At 44.0% G+C, this 16,238-nt stretch overlaps 1 long non-coding RNA gene across 5 annotated transcripts; it reads right to left on the bottom strand.

Moving 5' to 3' along the window:
* Positions 1–11,191: 11,191 nt before the first annotated feature.
* Positions 11,192–16,172, bottom strand: LOC119086258. 5 transcript variants are annotated; one of them, XR_005089495.1, is made up of 3 exons: positions 15,909–16,172; positions 13,541–14,687; positions 11,192–12,730 (listed from the first exon to the last, which is right to left on the bottom strand). It is a non-coding gene; the product is annotated as an uncharacterized LOC119086258 (long non-coding RNA). The 5 variants fall into 5 exon arrangements; XR_005089498.1 differs by having other exon boundaries at positions 13,541–14,656; XR_005089497.1 differs by having other exon boundaries at positions 13,541–14,706; positions 16,010–16,172.
* Between the last annotated feature and the right edge of the window lie 66 nt (positions 16,173–16,238).

Below are 16,238 nucleotides of genomic sequence, written 5' to 3'. Positions count from 1 at the left end.
CTGTGGCTTGGACTAAGAGTGTAGGAATATGGTCGCTGAGGAAGAGGGCTGAAGTGGTAGGCAGCTCCTTTCTCCATGCTGTTTTCCAATCTCAAATACTCCTTCATTGGCATGAACCAACTGGGCAATTTAACATTGTCGGTTTATTTTGTTGTTACAGTCCTGAAGATCAAATCCTGGGCTGTGCATATGCTAGGTAAGCACTCTTCTATTTAAAATTTGTGTGCACTAAAGGTCCTTTTTTGTTTTGTTTTTTTTTGTTTTTCGAGACAGGGTTTCTCTGTGTAGTTTTGGTTTTGGTGCCTGTCCTGGATCTCACTCTCTAGACCAGGCTGGCCTTGAACTCACAGAGATCTGCCTGGTTCTGCTTCCTGAGTGCTGGGATTAAAGGTGTGCGCCACCACCGCCCGGCTAAAGGTCCTTTGAAAAGCTACAAGAAAACCTACTATTGTAGAAGCTTCTTAAAAAATGAAAAGGGATACAAATGCAATTTTGGCCAGGTGGTGGTGGTGCATGCCTTTAATTCCAGCACTTGGGGAGCAGAGGCAGGTGAATCTCTGTGAGTTCAAGGTCAGCTTGGTCTACAGAGCTAGTTCTGGGACTGCCAATGTACACAGAGAGACCCTGTCTTGAAAAACAAAACAAGACATATATATTTAAGTTGCATTTGTACTCATCCATCCATCTATGTATGTATGTATGTATGTATCTATCTATCTATCTATCTATCTATCTATCTATCTATCTATCTACACAAATGTGATTTAAATAGAGCCACCATATAATGGGGGAGACAATGTCCTGAATTAGACATCATATGCTACCAAATAAAAACCTCTGGTGAAAGGAATGGGTTACATCTTGCTGTGGAATAATTCTTCTCTACACTGTGAATATGTATTGATTCTCTTTGTTTAATAAAAAGCTGACAGGCTGGTAGCCAGGCAGGAATTATTGGTGGGACAGCCAGACACAGAGGACTCTGGGAGGAGGAAGAATGGAGTCAGGTGAGGCACCCCACCCAAATACCAAGGAAGCAGGAAGCAAGACGTATAGAAAAAGAGGTAACAAGTCATGAAACACGTGGCAAAGCACAGATAAGAAATATGGGTTAATTTAAGTGTAAGAGCTAGCTAGTAACAAGCCTGAACTATCGAAGGAGCATTTATAAGTAATATTAAGCCTCTGTGTCGGTTATTTGGGAGCAGGCGGTCAGGACAGGAAAACTCCTCCTACATCTTTTTGAGTCACTGGCCAGATGGGTCCCATAGATGTCCCCAAACACTACAGGCTATTGACAATGCTATTGGTTGCCCTCCACGACTGACACCAAGACTCAGTTGCTGAGGACACACATACTTGTCTCTAAACATGAAGAAATCGATGTGGTGCTCAACTAGAAGCAGCATCCCTATTGACTAGCACTAATAGTGCTAGAAGGTACTATATATGCTACCAGAGGAGAAACAGAATCATTAATAACATGCAGCTATGAACTCTGTAAGCTACAGTGACCTGGATGGACCTGCTTGCAAGATATACTCACTGATGCAACAGAAGCACGAATGTATGGAAGTAACCAATCCCCCTTTCATGGGATTTGATGGAACCCATACCTGACACTGTTAATGAGGCCAAAAACTTGAGAGAAGATAGGTCATAGGCTTTAGGTGAACTCTATTATTATTATTTGGTTAAGTGAACATAGCTTTAAAACTACTCCTAATGACACTTTGCTTTCCCTGTATATCAGAGAATCATTGAACACCCATCAGAGAAGTGTCTTCTTGCAGTAGATGGTAATTAGCACAGAGACCCAAAAGTGGACAACATGCAGAGAGTGAGAAGCTTTGGAGCACTCAACCCAAAAATGGGATGTCTGTTTCATACCCTTCCCTTCAAGGTTCAGAGATCTATTTGGAAGAGGATGAAGATAGATTGTACAAGCTAGAGGGCGACTCCAAGGAAAGAGTGTTTTCTTCACACAACAGGACTGATGCACATATGAACTCACAGAGACTGTGACATCATGCACAAGACATGCACAGCTTCAAACCAGACAAAATTCCAACACAGAGAAGCTCCACCCCTAACCAAGACGCTATTTGTAATTGGTAGCTGCCAGGAGAAGGAAAATCAGTTTTCTTCAAAGGAATGTCACTGGGTATATTAACCACATTCTGTTCCTGGGAAGCTGTATGCTCAGGAATAGTTAGCCAATACAAAATGATTCCATTATTTTTTTCTCTTTTCAGGGTGTGTGTGTGTGTGTGTGTGTGTGTGTGTGTGTGTGTGTAATATTTATTTTTTTTTTTTAAGACAGAAAGAACATGAAACAGGGTGGCTAAGTTGGCTGGCCAATCAATGAGTTCCAGGGTTCTGCTTATATCTATTCCCTCAGCACTCTAGTTAAAGATTTGCACCACTATGCTTTGCTTTTATGTGGGTGCTGGGAATCTGAACTCAGGGCACCATGCTTTCATGACAGACACTTTACCAACTATGCCCTTTTCTCAGTCCCCACTATTAAAATTTTAAATGTGTGTTGTCTTTTACTATCCCTCTACATCTAGAAGTTCATCCAAGAACCATGTGCATAAGGATACATGTGAAGGGAATTCACTGTTGTTTTTATTGGAAAAATAAGTGGAGCTACCTACACCTCCATCAGAAAAGGATTGGTTGTCTATACAAAAAATGTAAATGTACAGAAGAGCACATGGGTAGAGTTACATAAATTGACCTAATAAAAAAGAGAAGATTGTAGTGAGTGATCATAACAGGATATTTTAAAATTTTCTGTGTGTACATGTTCTTTGTGTGTGTGTGTGTGTGTGTGCACTCACATGTGCATGTATGTTGAAGTCAGAGGCCAATGTTCCTAAACCAGTCTCTACTCTATTTTTTGAGAAGATCTCGTTCTGAACTTGGAATTTACTGATTCAGCTAGATTGGCAACCCAGAAAGCTCCAGGTATCCTCCAGTCTCTACCTCCAAGTGACGGCATTCCAGGCATGTGCTGTTGTGTCCTGTTTTTTATGTGGTTACTGGGGATCCAAACTCAGGTCTTCAAGCACTTGCTGACTGAGCCATCTGGACCATCTCCTCAGCCCTTCGGAGGAGTTTTGTAGAGACACACAACAGTGATTATAAATTCCAGAGCATATGGAGGCCAGACTGGCTTGGTAAGTAGGCCAGGCTGGAACTATGAGAACCTTAAGGGCACACTTCAAGGCAAGCAACTGGTGTCTCTCAGCTTCGGCTATTCTTGTGAATGGTGTAGCAGATTTTTAGATTTTTCTGAGACTAGCTGGAACCATGGACCTTTTCACTTGGTTTTTTTTTTTTTTTTTTTTTTTTTTTTTTAATAATCAGTTTACTTCTGTCACCTCTGGAGCTGGGAGCCTCATAAAAAGACTTCAGTTCTGTAAAAGCCTTTGGTGTTATTTAGTGGTAGATAAAAACACATGTTAAGTAACACATTGTATGCTATCAGCTGCAAATGCCTTTGTCTTGAAGGTTCACTTAATATTAGGTTAAAAAAATGGGCTTACTAGCCGGGCGGTGGTGGCGCAACCTTTAATCCCAGCACTCGGGAGGCAGAGCCAGGCGGATCTCTGTGAGTTTGAGGCCAGCCTGGGCTACAGAGTGAGTTCCCGGAAAGGTGCAAAGCTATACAGAGAAACCCTGTCTCGGGAAAAAAAAAGTGGGCTTACCAATAGTCTCTGGAGAATTGTGCTGATGGTCAGTATTTGGGGACCATCTTTCACTTCCGTGTCAGCCATTTTTCTCACGGCTGTGATAAAATATCCCGACGAAAGCATCTTAAGGGAGAGAGGGTTTACTTGGAATCTCAGCTTGAAGGTCTAGTCCATCCTGGTGGGAACACCCTGATGGCAGAATCTGGTCAGGCTGCCTCTACTGTCAGGAAGCAGACAGAGGTGGATGCTCAAGCCAGCTTGCCTCCTCCTGTCTTCTAAAATTATCTTTTATTTTATTCTTTAGCAATTTAATACATGTAAACATTGCGTATTGATCATATCCACCCCACTTCCCCCCCCCCACTACCCCAGGCACCTCCAACATGTTCTCCCTGAAACTTCATGTACTCTCCCTCCCCCTTCTCCTCCCCTCCCTCTCTCTGTCTCTGAGCCAAATTAGTGCTGCCTGTTACAGTGTTGACTGCTCTTCTTGGCTTGGTCTTGGTAACCATAGCTGCAGTGAGTTCATGAGTATAATGTGTTGCTGGAGGGCTTCTCTCCAGGTTCCCCAAGCCCCGCAGTCCCACAATCCACTTATAAAATAATCACTCAGACGCTTATATCACTTATAAACTGTATGGCCGTGGCAGGCTTCTTGCTAACTGTTCTTTTATCTTAAATTAACCCATTTTTATAAATCTATACCTTGCCACATGGCTGGTGGCTTACCGGCGTCTTTACATGCTGCTTGTCCTGGCGGTGGCTGCAGTGTCTCTCCCCCTTCTTCCTGTTTCCCCAATTCTTCTCTCTCTTTGTCCCGCCTATACTTCCTGCCTGGTCACTGGCCATCAGTGTTTTATTTAAATAGAGTGATATCCACAGCACTTCCCCTTTTCTTCTTCTTTTTTTTTTTTTTTTTTAAAAAAGGAAGGTTTTAACTTTAACATGGTAAAATTACATATAACAAAACAATTATCGAGCAAGAATTACAGTTACAATATTAAAGAAGATGTCCTATCTATCTTATATTTGTGAGTTTAAGGTTTTATGTCTAACTTATCTTTTATCATAACTGAGGAAATTACAACTATCTAGTCTTTAACCACATCAAAGACCTGAGAAGGAACATAATGGTACCTGAGAAATGGTAGATGGATGCAAGCAACTTTCGGGAATCTTGCAAGAGTAGACCAAGACAGCTGGCAACCTGGACAGTCACCTAATATTTTTCAGCATTGTTGGTGCATTCAAGCTGGCTACAGGCCTAGAGTATCTGACAGACCATTTTTAGAGGCAGGAAGGAATTCTGAAAGACCATCTTACCCTGTGTTGGCAGAGTATAGTGGTTGCTTTCCTTGTGTCCCGCTTGTCCAGAAAGGACAGCATTGTATTTGTACTGTCAGCCGTTAAGGCAAGGGCAGTTCTTTGCCCAGTAGGCCATTTAGTGCCAAGAAGACAGACTTCCAAATGGAAATGTCTTAGAAGCCCAACATTCTCTCGGGATCAAATTGGTGCAGCCAGGAGCAATTGTGTCTCACGTCAACAGAATTCTAAGTTATTTAAATGCCATATTCTCTAGGTCTATGAAGTGTTTGAAGATTATCTATCTATTTGAAATATATCTATGTATACCTAGAAGACTTAACTAACATGGCTACAAATATGATTATCATAGATGACTAATTATTAATCTATTTTTAATTATCCATTACAATTTTAAATGAGTTACATAAACATAATACCTCAAACAAGAATAGAAATATATATATATACAGTATAACAAAATTAACTTCAAGTTTGTATCAATAAACTAAAATTTACACCAATGTAAAACATTTTAAACAAGTTGTTCTTTAAAAGTAGGTTCATTAATCTACCCTTTTATCTTATCATCTCCATATCCTCCTATATATCTATATCATATCCCCTTTTCTTTTTTAGAAAGAGATCACATTTATAATCAACCTGTTTTAAATAAAAATATTGGTTTTTCTCTGTCCCACACCAGAGTGCTCTTCTGATTTGGGACACAAGAATCTCTTAACCATATATTTTTAAACAATATGTCTGGGTTCAGAGAAGGAGTGAGCCAATTCCACCTCTAAAGCCAGCTTGGTATATTTGGGAATTTGGGCGTAGCATCTCTTACTACTTCCTGCTGGAGGGGGGCGCTGTATCTTATAGGGACGCAAAGAAAATTTTAGGCCTATGGGGTAGTCTGTGAGGCTGTATTGTGTGAACCAGTTGCCTTGAAACTGCTCTGGATGTTGGATCATCTGGGCCATGGTGTCATCGGAGACCTTTCAGGTGGTCTTGGCTGGTGAAACCTGATGTATCTTAATCTGGAACAAATCCACAGCCTCTGGCTTTCTGTGGAAACAAAAGCAGAACCTCTTTTCCAAAGTAACATATCCTTATATCCAAATTTTGAAGTCAAGGTACCTTTAAAATTTACATTTTGGCATAACTGAACAGCTTTTATAATCAAATGTTTTTCTTTAGTTACAAATATCAAAGAACATAATCAAGATTTCGTGTGTGATAGTCATCTTTACGTGGCTTATTACCTTTACTGTTTTTTTAAACAATTTATTTTTAGATACTATTTGTTTATATAATGGTATATATATATATTTGTCTTTTAAGCCTATGTATATTTTTACATGTATTATAAACTATTTTATCTGAATCAGTCTTATTGACTGTATCCCACTTCTGACACCAAAACAGGAAGAAGGAGGGAAACACTGCAGCCACTGCCAGGACAAGCAGCATGTCAAGACTCTGGTAAGCCACCAGCCACGTGGCAAGGTATAGATTTATAAAAATGGGTTAATTTAAGATAAAAGAACAGTTAGCAAGAAGCCTGCCACGGCCATACAGTTTATAAGTGATATAAGCGTCTGGGTGATTATTTTATAAGTGGATTGTGGGACTGCGGGGCTTGGGGGAACCTGGAGAGATGCCCTCCAGCAACAATAATGGTCAACTATGTCCAGAAGATAGCATTTGATGGCATGTTTCTTATCTGGCAGCTCTTACATTCTTTCTGCCTCTTCTTCTGTGATGTTTCCCGAACCTTAGGGGTCACTTCTTCCTTTTTTATGGAGTTCAGGACCCAAGCCTAGGAATGGTGTTGCCCTCCTTCTGGATGAATCTATCTCAATTAATCTCGATAACCTCCCAAAGGTTATGGACAGAGGCTGACCACATCTTAATGATGCCCCATAGGTGTGCCTGAAGACTTGCCACCTAAGGGATTCCAGATCCTGTCACTGAAAATCAACACTAACCATCACAGTTACCTATTTTTCATCAGCTTTTATTTGCCTTTGAGTTTTCTGTAATGCATGCAATATCTCCAAATACATAGAACATATGGCCTTATATTAGAAAGCTCTGAATTAAACTTAGTTTTTAGACAGTTCCAGCCTAGAACTAATACCAGAGTTTGATCTAACCTCATTACTGAGCTCAAGAATCTCAAATTTGGTTAATGTAGCTAGATAAAGAAAAAGACTCATCTAAATAAAGTTTTGGAATAGGGTTTGGTAACCTTGAGATGCTCTGACCATGTTGGGCCTGAAGAGTCCATGGGGGTAGGACTGGCTTTTCAAGGATATTGGACAAAAACAACCATATATTTCATCGCATTGGTTCTATCCAGAGTTTGCAGGGAATATAAATATTGGGCATACATGACCCATGTTTATAATCTTAGCTATTTGGAATAAGCAAAGGCAGGCCAGTGTGGGCAACCTAGCAAGACCATCTCAAACTAAGGTAAAAAATAAAAGGGCTGAAGCTGTTAGTTCAGTGGTAGTATCTATTCCTAGAATGCACAGATCCTGAGTTCAATCCCTATAGTGCAATAAACAAACAGACTGAGGTGATCGTTCATTCGTTTAACAATGATGTTGTGAGTACTTATTATCTGCTTAGCACTGTGATTTGTCTTGATGAGACACTCATGAAGCTCCTGTCTTTAGAGTTGACACAGAAGTAAGTAGACAGTTGTGAACCAGTGTGAAAAGTAGTGTTGGAAAGGTCAGCTTTGGAAAATACTCATTGAAAGTCAAGGGATACATTCTCAAAGAAGTTTTGGGGGGATGAGAGGAAGATGGTTAGTACTGTGGGGGTGGGGAGGATTTTAGGCTGGGAGCCTAACAGTTGCAGAGGGATGAAGTGTGTAAAGATCTGGGACTTTCTGGGCACTGGTTGAGCACTGCCCAACCTAGGCAGAGGTGTATAGGAGCACCAGACATTGGGAGTGGACCATGGTCAGCCACAGAGTGCTTTGTAAACCAGGCTGGGACCTCTGGCTCCATTCTAAAAGCAACTGAGAACCAATCACAGGTTTTAAACTGTAGAGTGACAGATTGCCTTTATATTTAGGACAATCTTATCTACCTTATATCTCTTTGAATCTATAAATCAAGTAGTAAAATTTTTTTTGTCCTTAAATGAAAAGAAATAGCAAAATATTTAACAAATACAAAGTGCATAATAATAGCTGAGAAACTGTAGATAACCTACAAACCAATAATCTCAGACTATCACCTTCTGCTGCTTGACTTCACAGACATTCTAGGACACGTCACCCAGAGCCTGCAAATCAACTCAGCCATCGATTTGGATGGTTGCTGGTAATCCCAAGCCAGTTTCGAGGGCGTGTACATGTTCTGTGTGGGGAGCTGGCTGAAGGCATCCATAGCATTAAGATAATCCTCATTGAATATTGCTAAGCTTCCAATTGGCAATTCATCTTGCTCCTGGCATCACAACCCACCTAGGGCCCTGCTTCCTTGGAAAGGTATTAAAAGAGGGAGACTCAACATGTCCAATTTGGCAAGAACTTGTTTTCCCTGTTTCAGAAGGAGAAAGGGGAAAGTTGGTGGTTTTTTGAGAGGGAGGAGAGGGAGAAGTGATCTGGGGTGTTGGGTGAGCTGTAGAGGTGGACTCTCAGCCCTGGAGCAGAGTGATTTCATTTGCTGATGCATACGAATTCACCCTTGGTTTCCTGGTCTTTCTGCCACAAGGAAGCGTAGAATTGCTGAGTGTGTACATGTGCCCCAGGGAAGCTGTGAGGGGTTTGGAGAAAGACTTAGCAGGATTCAGCTTCTTCTCTGGAACTTACTGATGGTGAGAGCTGCTTATCCTACCTGATCTGATTTTCAGAATGCTTCCCTAGCACAGCCTATGACAAGCAAGAGAGGAGAAGACATATTTATGCAGAGTACTTTAGTCTTCTGGGACTACTATAATGAATCGCCCAAACTGGTGACTTAGAAGCAACACAGATGTACTGCCTGCTGTTTTGGCGGCTAGAAGTCCAGTATCAAGGCAGATCCCATGTTTGTGTCAAAAGGCAGCTGCTTCTTGGTTGATTGTCTGTGATGTTCCTTGATGTCCACAGGAAATGAAAGGAGTAGCTCTCTTATAAGGGCGCTCACCCCATTTATGAAGGCTCTGGCTGATGCCCCAATCACCCCTTTACCTGACACCACTACTGTGGGGAGTAGAATTTCCATGTAAGCATTTGAGGAGACACTGACATTTGATGCATGGCACAAAACTCAAGTTTGGTGAGTGTTTACCTCCTGAATAACTGAAGTGACTCTCTTGCTGTTTCCATAGAAACAGCCATTAGTATCCTTCATTCTCTGTGCCAAGTTTCCACCAATAGGAAAGACTGGGCTGTGCTCCCACCTGGTTGGAACTCATACTCACTGTGGGCAGATCACTCCAAATCTGGAAGACTTTAAGAGTCCTTTGTAAAATGTAAGCAGCAACGTCCAACAGTGAGACCTGGGCCTCAAATGTAAGGTACACCAGGCTCTCTTGACAGGCTTCATTAAGGTCTCCACTAATGGGCCCATGCTCAGGGGTTCTGACTCAGTATCTGGGCATGGCCTGGGAATAAGTATCGCTAACCAGCTGTCAAGTGATACTGATATGGTGGTCCAGGACCACTTAAATATTCCTGGCATGAGAAAATGTGATAATCTTTCATAGGTGTAGATACAGTATCTAACTCAAATACTGATTTTAGGGACTTTAATTTGGCTGTGCAGCTAATCACTTGATTTTCAATTTAGGTAGAACTAACACAAACACGGACAAAGAGGAATTTAGTGTTTGGGGGACTGGGAACTCTAGTCATTACTGCCAAGGATGTCTGAGTGACCTGGAAAGAAGAAATGAGGCATCTGGATGATGAGGTGCCAGTGATGTTCTGTCATTCTGTTATGCCCAGATTGTGACCCCCCAAAGAGACCACCGTAGACCTTTGGATATCCAGAATGCAACAGCAAGGTTTATTCTGCAGATACAAGTCTAGACAGGGACTCATTCCTACACCCAATACAGTGAGGCAGAGAGGAGTGCCTCTTTCTTGGGGAAGTTAGTTTTTATAGGCAAAACCCATAAAATTTCTTAGAGGGGAGGGGGTTAGTACGGGTCCATCCTTGATTGGTCAAGTTTTTCCCGGGCCTGGACTTTATCTTATTTTAACTTGTCTGTTTGCCTTGTCAGGAGTTTTACAACTTCTCTCCAGGGTCAGGTCTTGTTATCTCTGGAGAGGGGCATCTCATGGTTAATTGGTTACCATCAGACATCCTGACTCTGTTCTTTTGTTCCTGGGGCTGGCGCCATCATTTCTGGGGACTTGAAACTGGCCTGGGTCTATCTATATTGAGATATCTTTGTCTAAGGCCCCCTTTTTGAGACAATAGAGTGAGCGTCTTGTTGTGCCTAAATCACAGTCCCCAAAGCCCCCACTGAAGACTTTAGGTACAGAATGCAAAAGTAAGGTGTTTTCTAAGTTTATAAGCCTCCAGGGAGGCTCTTCCAAATCTCTCACTCACAGCAGGGAGGTGGGAAGGAGCTCTCCCCTTTCTTTGTGAGGCTAGTTCTTAAAGACACAGATCATATAATTTATTTTAACCCGCCTCCCTTTTTAGTCTTTTGGTCGAATATCCTGACTGTTTTCCAAAGTCCCTGTAGCAGATACAGTCACCTGGGGAAAAGGGGTCTAAGTTCTTATCTACACTTAGGAATCCTGGTTTAAGCTTCTCTTTGTCTGTAGGGGATAGAGTGGGGGGTTTTACTGAGGTATCACAATTCTAGCCCCTGGTAGAATGCCTGGCTTAAAAGACACTTCCTGGTAAATTCTCCCACTTTATGAAACTCTCGATTAGGACATCGTTTGGGGTGATTCCTTTGAATGACAGGAGGCTTACAGGCCAGAGTTCTCCTTAGTGAGTTGGGAAAAGTCCCACTGTCCCCAGGGTTTCTAAGCATGGGAAGGAGAGCTCTTCCTGCCTAGGAATGCCAGGTTCTGACTCTTTAGTTCAGAAGGTGAATAGAGAGGAAGGGCACACAGTGACACCTCTGCCATTTAATGAGCAGTCTGAATTACAGATCCAAAATTAACAGCTTCTCCTCCCCCCTCCCACCACCCACCCACCCACCGGTTACCTAAACCCTCCTTTGTCATTGTTTCTTAGAGCAATCCTGCAGCAAGAAACGCTCTCTGGCTCTGCAAACCCGCTCAACACAGCCAGGGCGGGCAAGGCTTGGATGCACTGTTATGATGGGATTACGGGTCTAGGTTCTGAGATCAGACTGATGGGCCAACTTCTCCCTTCCTGCTCTAGTGAATGTGTCCTCAGCAAGTGACTGCTATATTCTTATCTACATCGAGGTTAGACGCGGTTCTTGTATGTGTTCGTTAAATGTCCATGTTAGGACTCAAAACATAAAAATACCAAATATGGGTTGAAAAGATGGCTCAGCAGCTAACAGCCACCTCCTGTTCTTCTAGAGAACCTAAGTGCAGTTTCCAGCTCCTGCATTTGATGGCACACAACTGCCTATAACTAACTCCAGCTCCGAGGAATCCAATACCCTCTTCCTACTCTACAGGTACCAACACACCCCACACATGTGGCACACATGTATACAGAAACACACATGCACAAAAATGCAAAACTGATATTTAAAAAAGGACAAAAATTAGCATGGAAGATTTATAAGAATTCATTATTGGGCTCTCTTCCGCACATGCCCCCAGCTCGGCTGTCTCTTTCCCAGGCATATGCGACAATGTTCAGCTTCCTTGTGGGGTTCAGAGCCTCTAAGCACCCTGACTTGTTTATATGGCTTTGGGCTGGAAGAGAAGAACCTTGTATGCTATAGGACTAGGGAAACATGGAAAGTGGATGTCCCATGACGAATCTGCCTCAACCTACCCCAAGAAGAGATTCTTCGTTCCTAGGAAGCAAGCCTTAGAACCACAAGCTAAGGAGATCATTCACCCCTGGTGATGGGGCAATGGTAGCTCGCAGCCCATGGTGGCAAATGTAAGGCGGAACTATGGAAAGGGCATGTAGATGGCACTGGGCCATCACAGTGAGAACAGAAGAGAACCATTTCCAGGGATTGAGACCCCCAAGAAAGCACACGGGCAGGAAGCTGGCGGCATAATAAATGCCAGAGGGGGAGGACAAGGTAATTCGGATGGGAACTTATGGACAGGAGGCAGATACTGATGAAGAACGCGAGTTCCTGAGGCAGAAGTCAGTAACACAGAGGGAGGCTGAAATTGCACGGGTTGGAGAAGGTATAAGGATATCCACCCAAGCAGCTGAAGCGGTTGCCCAGGGCTGGGTCCGTGGCAGTACTCCAGAGCCACTGGGTGTTCCCGGGGCCCCGGACATCTGCTCTCAGGACAGAGGTGATCTCTGCCACCTGTGATGAAGGATGTGAAAACTCTCAGCCCTCTTTCCACAGAACTCTTAGACGAATGCAAGACAGGGTGTGTCCAAATACATTTTCTCCATCAGGGCCGTGCAGGATTTCATTGGAAAGGAAAGGGCACGCACGCACGCACGCTTCAGGGCTCAGGGAACAGTGGTGATCTTCGGATGAATTTGCTGATTGCTTTACTTGGGCAGGAGACGTAAGCTCACCCTCAGCTCTTTTACTTTTGTGCTCCGAGGCTGCTGGCCCATCATTTACTCCCTCATCTGAAAGACAAGAGCAAAACTGCTTGCCTCACCTTCAGATAGGAAACAGAAACCTTTTGTAGGCCATGACGTTCTATTAATGGAACTGAGGCAAGGGTTTGGGCATGATTGATGGTGAGGGACAGTGGCTCTCAACCTAGGATGTCCTTCACTGTGGCGAAAAGGGAACGGTGGGGATGTGTCTGTCTTGAGATATATTGAGTGCTCACAACCCATCCCTGGGGAGGGTCCACAGATGTGAGCTCATCAGAAAGTATCACTGGGCCAGCCTGGAGAAAGCCTCTCTTTTCTCCACACCACTGAGGTCTCTAGTGTTTCCTTTAGGCTGTGACCTTCTATATCAAGGGCTATGTTGTCTTCTCAGCATGGGACCAGATACCTACAGATGCACCCCTCGGGTGCTTGCATGGTGGCTCATTGGGAGGGTACTTTTGTCTTGGGACTTGTCGATATTTTGCACATTTGGTCTCATTCTCAGAACGCTACTCTTTCTGGGATGTCCTTATTGTGATGGGAGACAGAAGTTCAAGCGTGTGGGTCTAAAACACAGGAAAAATCTGTGACAGAGAAATCAGAATCGCTTTTTCCCCTGAGCTGATCATGCCTTGAGGATCAGAAAGGAGGCCCTGGAAATGGGGACTAGTGGTGGGTGGGAATAACGGGGAAAATCCTCTGGGGAATTTGTCTGCCTAACACAGCAATGCTGTTCTGTGTCTTGAAAGGAGATTCGGACTCTTGGGGATGCCCATCCTGGAAATACCTGCTTTTTCCCCCTCCCAAAGGGCCAGGCATCTACAGAATAAATCTTACTGTTAACAATGTCATGTGATGCTGCTAGGATTCTGAACTCAGACAAGTTGATCCGAAGTTGCTTCCATAACCCTTTACGTATATCAAGGACACTGGCCACATCTACTGTGACAATGGCCATTGGGATGATGACGAACCCGAGCGAGTCTCCTGAGGGCTGGCTATGACGTCTGTGTGTCTCTTCCAATACTGTGTAGATATGGAAAGAGGTTCAGAAGGGCTGAAGGACTTTTCCAGGGTCACTTTAACTTGAACCCGGCTCACCTCTAGGTCTGGCAACTACCTGTGCATCCCTTCCTGCACCCCCGCCCTCCCCCATCTTCTACTCTTTGAAAATATAAGATGGGCTTATGATGAATTGTACTGAAGTGTTGTCTAAGCAGTTCAGATCAAGCCCTTCAAAGTGCAGGGGTGCTTCCGGGACAAGGAACCATCCCTCCTCCCCTCCCTTCAAGGGTTTTCTTATAGACTCCCTCAGGATTCCACCCGGGGGCTGGTAAAGAAAAATGGGGCAATAAGCAATGAAATAAGAGAAAGCAAAAGACCCCAAGGCTTATCACCAACCATCAGCAACACAAGCTTCTCCAGCCTGGGAAAATGTCCGTCTGGTGCTCTTAGTTCTAAAAGCCCTGGCTTCACGAGGCATCCGTTTTCCCTAATAATGAGATTTTTTTTTTCCCATTCCCACTCTAATGACATGGCCTTGCCTTGAGGATTCTTACCACGTCTATTGCTCACCCGTGATGACAGATGCACACACAGAGCGTTTGTCACTCGCCTTCTCGTTTCTTCCTTTCTGTCACACACAGGACTCCCACGCCAGCACGCACAGGAGCTCTAAGGAGTGTGCCCTGCCTCCGCCCCATGCCTCCCACACAGCCAGGAGCAGCTTTTGGAGTTCTCCACAGAGCATCACCTGCTCCCCCATGAATAAGCTCGTCTCTTTTTACCCCCTGACAGTATCTTTTTCGCCCCTCACCTTTTCATGGTGACGTCCGTGTCAGTGTGCGGTGTTTCCAAGCAGTTTTGACAACTCATGCATTTGTGTAAATATTTGTCTTGCTTTCATTCTGTCCAAGTCACACGCTGAGGGCTTTGAGCAGATGCTCCCGTTCACTAATGGATGGAGATGGAGCTTGTTGGAACTCTGTGGTCAAATGAAGAAACTGAGGCACAAAGGGATTTCAGAAGGTGTACAGGTGTATCTGGATTCTAGAGCTGATCTTTTCTCCTCTTTAAAAAAAAAATTAAAATATGCCGGGTGTAGTGACACACATCTTTAATCCCAGCACTTGGGAGGCAGAGGCAGGGGAATATCTGTGAGTTTGAGGCCAGCCTGGTCTACATAGTGAGTTCCAGGACAACCAGAGCTATGTAATGAGACCCTGTCTCAGAAAAAAATTAATAATGATAATAATATAATACATTACATCATTTCCCTCTTCCTTTTCCTCCCTCCAATCATTCCTATGCACACCCTCCCCGACAGCTGATCTTCTTAACCAGCATATTTGAGATCTTTCTGGAATTTTCTGTGTGAAGCTGGGCGAATTGAGAGTAATTTTGGTTTCTGAAGTTTTCAGATCAAAGGACCCTACAGAATCAAGCTATATAATGATTTGGGAAGAGCGGTTGAGCCAAGCGACCATAATAACGGGGGGGGGGGGGAGGATAGGGGGTGGTGCTCCCAGGGCATCTGGGCTGTCTACTAAAATGCTGGGTGATAACAGCATCTTGGGAAGCAGAGCGGGGTAGGTGGATCACAAGTTCAAGACCAGCCTGGGAAGAAACAGTGAGATCCTAACACAAAAACCAAACCAAAGAACAACTACAAAACATGACCTTTCCCTTTGAGGGTAGGTGTGACCTGCCCTTGAGATTATCTTCAGTATCTGTTTTCACTGCCCACCTCCTGCAAGCATTCCTCCAGGCCATTATGTGTTCCTGACTTGTCTTTCTCATGTGCTTTTCATGGAGACATGGGGATCCTGGAGGACAGCTGTTCCCAAGGTCAGCAACCCTAATCAACCTCATCCTAACGACCTCTCCTAGGAGTTTCGATCCAGTGGTCTAGGACAGGCACCCAGTAGTTTTCATTCTTACCAAACATTTCTGGTCACCCTAGTGCAAGTTCCTGGGCCACTGCTTCAAGTCACCACTGCTCTTCCGAGTAGAGCACCAGGAAAATGACACAAGCAGCATTGGCGGGTCAGCGGCTGGCTGACTTTGCCTCAAACAGCCTCAGGTGGTGGGTAGCATCATTGCCGACCTGTGACCCTACTGTCTCCCCCCCCCCCCACTTCCATCACCGTGCTTTAGGACTCTGCTCCCGGCAAGTGAGGCTAAGGAACCAGCCCTTCCTTCCTACCCTTTCGAGTTTATTGCAGAAGCTCAATAACGTTTGCTTTCCATTTTTCATTTCCAGGTGATGGTGGAGACTTGGATCATCTGCTGTAAGGTTCTCCTTACCAGGGGGTCCTTAGAAGACCATGTGAACCGAGGAGAGAGAGGAGGAAGGAAGACAAACCGCTGCGCGAAGGGCAGGTTAGAAAATCAGCTGCCTGTGTAGGCGGCATCTCCAAGCTCCGTCTCCTCTGAATAAATCATGTGGGAAGTCCCTACTTTGCAAGAAGAGGAGTGGCTGTCCCACCCTTTGCGATAAGATCTCCTTAGCAACCTTCCCTGGTGGTTGTGCTCA

This window comes from Peromyscus leucopus, chromosome 19 (assembly GCF_004664715.2).
Source record: "Peromyscus leucopus breed LL Stock chromosome 19, UCI_PerLeu_2.1, whole genome shotgun sequence".
NCBI lineage: Eukaryota > Metazoa > Chordata > Mammalia > Rodentia > Cricetidae > Peromyscus > Peromyscus leucopus.
The sequence above is the reverse complement of the archived record's forward strand: the minus strand, read 5'-3'. Positions and strand labels throughout refer to the sequence as shown.